At 42.4% G+C, this 8,791-nt stretch overlaps 1 non-coding gene across 1 annotated transcript; it reads left to right on the top strand.

Annotated features, from left to right (window-relative positions):
- The first annotated feature begins 7,866 nt into the window (after positions 1 to 7,866).
- On the top strand, positions 7,867 to 7,973 carry LOC114118613 (U6 spliceosomal RNA). Its single transcript, XR_003591851.1, has one exon. It is a non-coding gene; the product is annotated as a U6 spliceosomal RNA (small nuclear RNA).
- The last annotated feature ends 818 nt before the right edge of the window (positions 7,974 to 8,791 follow it).

The following is an 8,791-nucleotide window of genomic DNA, read 5'->3' as shown; positions in this document are numbered from 1 at the left end:
GAAAGTAGGGAGAGAGAGAGAGGGTAGAAAGGCTGCAATAGTTCAAGTCCTGGGGAAATTGTCCTATTTCCTGGCTAAGTGCTATGGGACACATGGAGATGAGTATACACATTCCCTGTGCTACTGGGACTCACAGAAGAGTGAGGAGATATATAGATGATAGACAGACAGATATGACAGAGATAGATGGGGAGTTAAAAGATTGATCAATGATAGATATAGATAGATGGGCAGATGAGAGAGAGATAGATGGTTTATACGGAGGATGATTGAGAAATAGATACCTATGACAAAGATAGATGAGGGAGATAATAGATCAATGTTAGATATAGATAAATAGATGGATAGATGTAGATTTATATAGAGAGATGATTGATAAGTAGATAATAGATACATATGTAGATACATAGATGTATAACTAGATACAGCATGGGAATGCCTTCTTTTAAATTTAGTTTGCGAATGAGTGGCCTTTACTATAAGGCTTTGCTCTCCATTGTTTCTAAAGACAATGGGCTTGGCTGTGAGATTGGAAAGTGAAAGGTTCACTTTCAAAGGGGTTTATAAATGTCCACAATTGACTAAGGATTTGTTATGTGATTTTCATCATGGGGATTTGGCCTAAGAGTTATAAAAATTTTACTGAAAGCAGATAGAAGGTGATTCACTAGCTCTGGATGAGCGGATCTTTCCCAGTTTGTTTCCTCGTTATAGAACTTTGGGTGTAAAAATAGAAATCGTTTAAAGGATCAGAGAACAGAGTTTAATGCTTTTGCTTATGAGTTTCTCCTCAGGTACTTTTCAAAAGTACCAACACCACCAATAACAAGCTAACTCTTAGTTTTTAGAAAGTAGTGTCATTTGCCAGTGCAACCTCAAATCACCCTGTGAAAACACAGACCTGGCTTATAGATGCTAAAAAATGGCTCACTTTTTAACTGACTGCATATTCATTGAAAGAAACAAACTTCAATAGAATGAAGACTGGTCGCAGCACCAAAAATAAAACAACCTGCATTTATTAAACTTTTACAAGGTATTTTTTAGCCACACAAAGTCAGAGAAAAGAAGATTTAGATTTCTGCCTGTTAGTAAGACCCAGTACCTTGATTAACTCCTCTTGGAGAGTAAAAGGCTTATGTGGATGCTCAGTTATCCCCAGTGAGACAATATGCACAAAATATAATTTTCAGTTTGAGATGAAGCTTCAGTGAATTATCTCTCATTTGGGTTAAAAAGCATACCAACTGGTAAGACAAAAAATCAAAACATTTATCTTTGACTCAGAAATTTTTGGTATGTTTTCCCTGAATAAAATAATACCTACTCTGGGAACTTGGAAAACTTCAAAATAAAGTCAAACAGTTAAGGAAGTAAATGGGGGGGGGGAGTGGGGGGAAGACCATGAAGAAAAAATTACAATACTTTTAACAATCTGTTTCTTACAAGAACTTTTAAAATTGCAGTGGTGATTTCTAAAGGAAGGATGAAGTCTGGAGCAGAATGAGTGAATGAACAAACCAAACTTGGTAAATGAATGAGCAAATTAAAATATAACCACTTGTAAATATTTATAGCTGTGTCTTCTCCCCTTCCCACCCCATGGACACATCAGGGTAAAGAACTCTGAAATAATAACACTATATTTCATCATTGAGAGAAACCTCAGAGATCATCTACCAAGGGTTTATAAGTTTTTTAGCTGTGGAAACTTTATATTGCATTAAGGCCCCACATGTATACGAAATTGAGCAAAACGGAGCTTCTATAGTTGAAGCAGGAACCCAAGCCCCCCACTCAGGTTCTCCTCGCATCTGTAGACGGCAGGGCACCATCATATCTAGTTTGAAAACCACATATCTCCTCACTTTATTCATGTGACATCATGATGATTGGAAACTGTAGAGGTGGAGTAACATGTCCAAGTTTTTCCTGGGGTAAGCATGTACCACAATACAACCACTGCTAAATCTTCCTGACTCCTCATTTTGATTCTTTTCTACTGTACCATCTGCATCAGTTTAATCATTATTACAAAGTTTATTTAAATTTTCTTGTGGAAATATTTCATCTGTCTCAAATTAATTTTAAACAAGTATTTAAGTGTCTGAATCATATTTTTAAAACCTATCCTGCCTCTGAAGACTCACACCACCTCTTCCCAGGTCCATCTTGGATATGCACCTGTTGCCATTTTAACAAACACGTATGACATGCCCTAAATTGTGACAGCATAGGAATGGGAAATGATCTTTATTTGAGGTGGAGCATATCCCATTCTCCCCCCCCCCCATTAAAAGTCATCAGAAGACGTCCCTCGTGGTCCAGGCATGAAGAATCTACCTGCCAATGCAGCGGACACAAGTTTGATGTCTGGTCTGGGAAGATTCTGAGTGCTGCAGGGCAACTAAGCGCATATAACACAACTACGGAGCCCGCACTCCTTAGAGCCCCTGCTCCCCAACAAGGGAAACCACTGCCAGGAACCAGCACAACCAAATATAAGTATGTTTTAAAAAGTCACCAGAAAACCCAAGCATAATCTCTAAACCTGAGTCTCACTCCCATCAAACCAAGAAGAAGGAAAGCAGGAGAGCCAACTGCTTCTACTTTCATTTCTTCCCATATCCCGTGACCCGCTTCAGGCCAAGCTGCTCATTAGGACTGAAATAACCTGCAAGCAGGTGAACAGTTAGAGAGCTTAGAGCTAAAGAGCCTAAATAATTGGCAAACTAGACAATCAAACTCAGATGCTCATGAATTTAAAATTGCTTCGAAGAACGATTTGTTGGCCACCTGCTCAATACTTTCACTAAATATTTATAGGGAACTCCTTATAAATGAGTTTTCACATTAAACAGCCCAAGAAAAATGGAAGGGACGATGGGCAATAATACTGTTATAAAGTGATAGCCCCCACCATGTTAACCACTTGAGAGACAGGAGTAAAGTCCCCACTCTGCTAGGAAAGAGGGTCCCACTGTTAGTGAAATACTGGGTAGCAGGCACAATTGCAGACACCATGGCTTTGCTAAGGACGCCCATCTTTTCTTGCAGCCTAAACATGGGCTTCTGATTCCTGGGTGGCGCAGTGTTAAAGAATCTGCCTGTCAATGAAAGAGATACAAGAGACAAAGTTTTGATCCCTGGGTCGGGAAGATTCCCTGGAGTAGGAAATGGCAACCCATTCCAGTATTTCTTGCCCAGAATATTCCATGGACAGAGGAGCCTAGTGGGCTACAGTCCATGAGGTCACAAAGAGTCGGACACGACTGAGCGACCAGTCACAAGCACCAAATATGGACAGGGAAAAGCATGGCAAGAGCTCTGCATCAGTCAGGGTTCTCCGGAGAAACAAAACCAAGAGATTTTATTTATTTGGTGCATGGTGTTTGTTTTACGGAATTGGCTCACATAACTATGAAGGCTGAGAAGTCCCATAATCTTTAGCCCAAAGGACTGAGAACAAGGAGAGCCAGGGGTGTAAGTTCCAGTTTGAGTCTGAGTCCAAAGGTGGTAGAAGACAATGTCCCAGCTTGAAGACTTTCAGGCAGAGAGTGAATCCTCTCTTGCTCAGCCTTTTGTCCTATTCAGGCCTTCAGAGGTTTGGACTAGGCTCCCTCACATGGGGGAGGGCTTTCTGATTATTCAGGCTACTGATTCAAATGGTGATCTCATCCGGAAACACAATGACAGACATACCCCAGAATAATCTTCAACCAAATATCTAGGCGCCCCATGCCGCCATCAAGTTGACACATAAAATTAAACATCGCAAGGACTGAAGAAGGGAGAAAGGCCTCAGCAGGGCTGCCCCTGAAAGCTTATCCCTCCAGTCACAGATGGGGTCTCTCTCACAGTCTCTGCCTTACCAAGCCAAACAAGTTTGCAGATGAGGCCACATCGATGACCCCCGGACTTAAACACTCTTCTTGAATGAAGCCATTGACCACATAGGAAGTCATAGGGTTTTAGAAGAGTAATACCTGTTAAGGATTTAAAAACAAATGTTCTGGAGTATTTTTTGTGTTCTTTTGGTGAATAACAAATTTGGGGAGCTGGAGAGAGGCAAATTTGGAAACACTTGTGTCTCATGACTCTTTGGCAGGAGAAACGGCACACTGTGACAGCTTCTTTACTTGGCTTCAGTGGCATAATAAGAGGACACCAGTTTCAGGCATTCATCTGCCAACAAGGTCCCAGGGCACAGAGGAGACTCGGAGACTGATTCTTCTTTAGAACTAACTGATTATTTGATGTTAAAAGAGATTCGAAATGTTTCTCCTAAGAAGCTGCTTCGGAATATAAGAGCCTGGAGGAAGCTATCTCCCTGTAGTATTTGGCAAGCCAATATAAGACAAGAGTGCTTTAATGATGGTTTTAAAATAGTTTTTGTTTTTTTTTAATAGTTTTTAAATAGTTATTTCTGTCCTGGTTAGTCTAAGTTGGCCTCTTAGGCACACGATTTGGCAAAAAGCCATAATTCACTCATTTTCCTAACTTGCTTCAAGCTTCCATAATTTTCCATTGACCTAGAATTTCTCCAGCCCAGAATAGACCTCAGCCCGACAGAGAATGAGTGAGACTGCATGGCAGCAGAATTAAAGTACTGTTCCTTTAATGCTGTATTACAATGTATGTTTAGACAAGGATTCTCCCTACTCAGTAAACATCAGGTTGTTGGCATAACACATCCCTAAGCCACTTGTCGGGAATCTGTGGCAGGCAAATTTACCTCAAAACCAGCATAAATTGACAAAAAAAAAAAAATCTGAACTGTAAAGTCAATGAAAAGTCTTCGGTTCTAAATCTGGTTGTAGGTGAAAAATCAGAGTAAATTATCTGAAAGGATTGCCTTGCTTCTCCTCGACCCTGACTCTTGCAGTATACTTACACAGGAAGTGCCATATTTGGGCTGGATTGGGTGGTTGGGAGAACAAATCTGAATTACAAAGTGCGATAGGCTTTTGGCAGAAGAAAGGTGCTGTCGGAATAGACGTTCTTAACTTTTTCCGTGGCGCTTGTATCTTAGTCCACAGCCTGTGACCTGTTTTATTGTTGGTTGACTGCTCTCTCCTCCCCCAACCCCTACCCTTTTGTTAAACAAAAATCTGGCATGTTCTGGGAAGTGCTGGCAGCTCGCCAGTGTCACTGTCACCCAGGCAGGGCTGAGCTGTGGTGGAAAGAACCCCTGGAACTTTAGGGGCACTGTGTGTGTGCCTGTGTGCAGTGAGCTCCACATAAGCCACCTCAGCTGCTGAGCCAGCCGGAGGCTGCAGCTTCACTCCGAAGACTAAAACCTCTTCTCCTCTCTTCCCTCTCACCAAGTCCCAGGAGCTTCATTTTCTGCCAGTTATTTCTTGTTTCTTCCGTCTACAACCATCTTGTCCCTATCTCATCACCTCACGTTCATTCATTCCTCAAAGATTTATTAAGCACTGTCTCTGCAAGGCACCCACGCTTCACCGCACCCTAGCCTGGCCTTCATCCTCACTTCTCCCTGAAACTGCCCTGGACAAAGGCACCTGCTTGTTGTTAGTTGGCCCATGCTCACGTTTGCAGGGCTCTCTCTCTGCAGCCTCTGAGGGTGTTGATCTCTTTGTGTTTCATGAAACATTCTCATCCTTTGGCCTCCTGGTTTTGCTCCTTCTTCTGATGCCTCCTTCTGGGTCTCTTTTTGTTCCTTGTCCTTTTTCTGCCTCTTCAATATTGATAGTGCCAGGGTTACATTGTTAACCCCCCTTCTATTTTAGTTGCACACACATCTTTAGGTGTCTTTTTAAGGCCTCAGCTATCATCTATCCTGTAGAAAATCCAGGGACTACATTTCCAGTCCAGATTGCTCTTCTGAACTCCAGACACATTTAGTCAACTGCTTACACGATACAACCACCTGTTCCAGTTACTGTGCTGTCTAACAAGTCATCCCAGAACTTAGTGGCTTAAAACAACCATTGTTTGGTCAGGAACTCAGGGCACTGAAACGACAGCTGTTTCTGCTACATGATGTCTAGGGACTCAGCTGGGTACACTCAAAGGTTGGAGGGAGTTAACAACTGGTGGTTGGAATCATCCAGGAGCATCTCCACTCTTACATGATTGGTGGTTGGTGTCTGTGATGATGTCACATGTCCATTGGCTGGAACCTCGTCTGAGATGGTCAGCCAGAGTACCTACAAAAAGCTTTTCCATGTGTTCTGGACTTCCTCACAACATGGCAAGCTCAGGGCCATTGTACTTCTTCCATGGAGCTCAGGAATCCAAAGGTGGATGTCCCAGGACTTCCCCGGTGGTCCAGTGGTTAAGAATCTGCCTTCCAATGCAGAAGACACAGTTCGATTCCTGGTCAGGGAACTAGGATCCCACATGCGGTGGGGCAACTAAGCCACAATGCTACTACTAAGCCTGCCCACTCTGGAGCCCACATGCTCTAGAGCTCACACCACAGCAAGAGAGAAGCCAGCACACCATGGTGAAAGATCCTGCATGCAGAAACAAGAACCACATGTTGCAACTAAGACCCCATATGGCCACTAATACATTAATTTTTTTAAAAGGTGGATGTCCCAGCTAGCGATGCAGGAGCTGTGTTTCCCCTTTGTGACCTGGCCACAGAAAACACGCATTGTCACTTTCATCACTTTATATTAGTTACAAGTGAGGGGCTCAGACTCCACTTGGTGACTGGGAAGCCACGAGACTGTAGAAGAGCATGTAGGGTAAGTGGTATGGTTGCAGCCCTCTCTGGAAAGAACCATCTGGCTCATCACTCCTCTCCACCCCTGGCCTCACACTCCGTCTGTACGGATATATCCCAAACTGCCTTTCCCTGCTACCTCCAGCTCCCACCACCGCTTGATTTGTTATCTTTCCAATTGTCCTTCCAGCAGCCTCATCTTAGATGTCACTTCTTACAGATGAAAGTTTTGGAGAGACCCAGTGTCTACCACCTCATCTTGCTCTCCTCCCTGTTGGTCCCCTTCATTTACCCAGCAACTGGATGTGGGACAGGCACCGCTCAGGCTTGAACTCTGAGTCACTTCACCTGAGCTCAAAGCCTGGTTCTGCCGCTTGCTAATTGTGCAAACTGGAGCAATTTGCTTAACCTCATAAAACTTGAGTTTCCACATTTATAAAATGAAGGAAATATTATATTACATTAAGGGCTGAGGATTAAATGGAATGGTGCAAGGATATTGGCTCATAGGTGCTTTAGTAAAAAGTAGATATTAGCATAATCCTGAGAACTGTATAAGGCAAAGATTAAGAGCTAGTGTTGTAATGTAAATGTTTCCTCTCTAGATCTAAAGAGCTACATTGTTTTTAAAAATGGGGAGAAAAAAATATAAACTTCTTGAACAACACTTAAAAAGAAGTATCTATTGTCTAAATTTTTGTACTTTCTTGTTTTAATGGATATAATTAACATATATTCGCTTTTAGGACAGCCATTCTTAGGTGCAAGTATGTAGGATGTTCTGTATCGAGTATATATAGCTCATTATTTCTCACCAAACATATGCCTTGACCCCACTAATGTGAGAGAGAACTGCTGCTGCTGCTGCTAAGTCGCTTCAGTCGTGTCTGACTCTGTGCGACCCCATAGACGGCAGCCCACCAGGCTCCCCCGTCCCTGGGATTCTCCAGGCAAGAACACCGGAGTGGGTTGCCATTTCCTTATCCAATGCATTAAAATGAAAAGTGAAAGTAAAGTCGCTCAGTCATGCCCAACTCTTAGCGACCCCATGGACTGCAGCCCACCAGGCTCCTCCGTCCATGGGATTTTCCAGGCAAGAGTACTGGAGCGGGTTGCCATTGCCTTCTCCGAATGTGAGAGAGAACTAGTTGGTTTTAAAAGACATGGGAGTGTTCACTTCAGCAGCACATATACTAAAATTGGACCAATACAGAGAAGATTAGCATGGCCCCCATGCAAGGATGACACACAAATTCACGAAGCGTTCCTTACTGGAAAAAAAAAAAAAAAATTCCCACCCTCTCCCCCTAAAAATGACACTGGACCTGGCTGGTGTCTCTCCAATGAAGGGCATCTCTCCTTTTGCTTCCACCATTAAACCAAGCAGAGCAGCAATTCAGCATAATTACTTCTCATACAGGACTTTTCTTCCTCTTCCTGACTTCATTAACCCTCATACTTGCTGCAAGATGTAATCCCCATGTGTGGTTTGGGAGATGATTATAGGGTTCCCCAACATTGTCCTTGGATAGGAAATAAACCCCACTGAAATATTTGAAATGAAAGAAGCACATTCTTGGGTTGATTTGGAGGTGGTATTTTTGGTTTTGTGGTTTTTTGTGTTTTTTTTTTTTTTTGGTTTGTTTCTGTTTTTGTTTGACTTCTTGAGTTTTTCTAACTGGCAAGGACGTTACTATTTACACAATTTTTGTAGACGGGTTGTTTGTTTTATACATCACTGTGCCAGGAAAGAAGCTTTCAGTGTTGTTTAAATGCCATATAATAAAATAAGCCAAAATTCTATCTGCATACCTGTTTGAGCCAAGTACAGGGAATAAACAGGAGTGATTAGAAAACACAATAGGGGCATAGGTATTGGCTGGGTACATGGATGCAGCCATTCAAAGAACACAATGAGCTCCCCATGCGGGATTATTCAATCAGTGGTTTATGCAATCAGAAAATTATAAGAAAGATTCAAAAGTCAGAAAACAGTTGGATTAATATATCCTCTTCCAAGATTTCATAAGAAACCATCCAGGAAGAACTCTGCCACAACTGGTGAACAGTACCCAGCTGTGTTGTCTCAGCCCT

The sequence above is a fragment of the Ovis aries genome, chromosome 15 (genome assembly GCF_016772045.2).
Source record: "Ovis aries strain OAR_USU_Benz2616 breed Rambouillet chromosome 15, ARS-UI_Ramb_v3.0, whole genome shotgun sequence".
In the NCBI taxonomy this organism is placed as follows: Eukaryota; Metazoa; Chordata; class Mammalia; order Artiodactyla; family Bovidae; genus Ovis; species Ovis aries.
Note: the sequence above shows the minus strand (reverse complement) of the source record. Positions and strands in the feature narration are given on the sequence as shown.